The following is a 1,257-nucleotide window of genomic DNA, read 5'->3' on the forward strand; positions in this document are numbered from 1 at the left end:
CCCTCCCCCCACAAAAAAGAAACAAAATCACAGACGCCTCATAAGCTCAGCTGGTATTGTGCTGGACTACAGAACGGAGGGCTCTGGTTCGAATCCCCGACTGAGTGTTATTGATCTCGGATCGTTTAGTGGAGTTTTCAAGGCTCTCTCTCTCTCAACACATTTGGGTCGTCCTTATCGGAGATGTGTGTTTAATTCGGAGGTCCCTCTTCTTATACTATATCAATAACTTAACCCTATACGTACGCGCTGGGATCATTGTGCACCCCTGGGGTTATATTCTTTACATTTTAGAAAACTTCTAGTTCGAAGATCTCTTTGAAACTTTCAGTATTAAAAACAAATCAGTTTGACAGACCTTAGGCAAAGCATAGGGATCGGGTTAACGAGTAAAATTAATTTCCTCTTTGGAAAGTGGTGGCACAGAGTTCCCCATGTCGTATGGATACGAAGGTAAAACACGACGTACGGATAGGGTTACGAGTGTTGGAAGGGCGTTCAGCTTTTAGCCTATGTCTCCTTATGCGTGACGCCACGTCGCGTCGCGTCGCGCTCCGTCCTTGCAGCTCCAAAGTCAAACAAGTAAGATTATAAAGAACACGTCTCCTTACACGCAAAACAACGTCTAGCCGCGCGCGACTGTCGCCTGCGATCGATCCGTGAAGCGAACGAGGGTCTCGTTTGGTTCGACAGACTGGGGGTGTGACAGGTTTAGAGCATCACCATTGGTCAAAATACCTAGGCAAGGAAGGAGTGCCGGTCAACACAACACGCCGTGTGTGTGTGGTGTGTGATGACGTGGTCGCGCATAAGGATATTACACCTTGCGACTCCTCGCTAGCGACTGCCGAGCACAACGCGACGTCTCATCGCGCATAAGGAGACACAGACTTGCACAATGCGTTTATTGGTACAGTGTGGTACAGGATTTTGAGAAATAAAGTCCGAATAACAGCATAAGTGTGAGGGGGGGGGGGAGGAAAAATGGGTGATTAAAATGTTTTATTTTGTATGGAGTCGGGTGGGAGGTGGGGGAGCAACGATTTCTCGGACAACCCTTTTCAAAATAATGGGAGACCCTAGTAAATATTTGATTTTTTAATGGATGGGAGAGGTTGAGGAGGGGAGGGGGGGAGGGGCGTGGAGAGACGGTAGTCCCACACGGTGAAGGGGAAATTTGACCGTAGAAGAATTGATAGCGAGAGCACTTTGTGTGCCTGTCGTGACGTGGCGATTGAGTATGTGTGTGTGTGTGTG

Source organism: Aplysia californica, unplaced genomic scaffold (genome assembly GCF_000002075.1).
Source record: "Aplysia californica isolate F4 #8 unplaced genomic scaffold, AplCal3.0 scaffold00940, whole genome shotgun sequence".
Classification (NCBI taxonomy): domain Eukaryota; kingdom Metazoa; phylum Mollusca; class Gastropoda; order Aplysiida; family Aplysiidae; genus Aplysia; species Aplysia californica.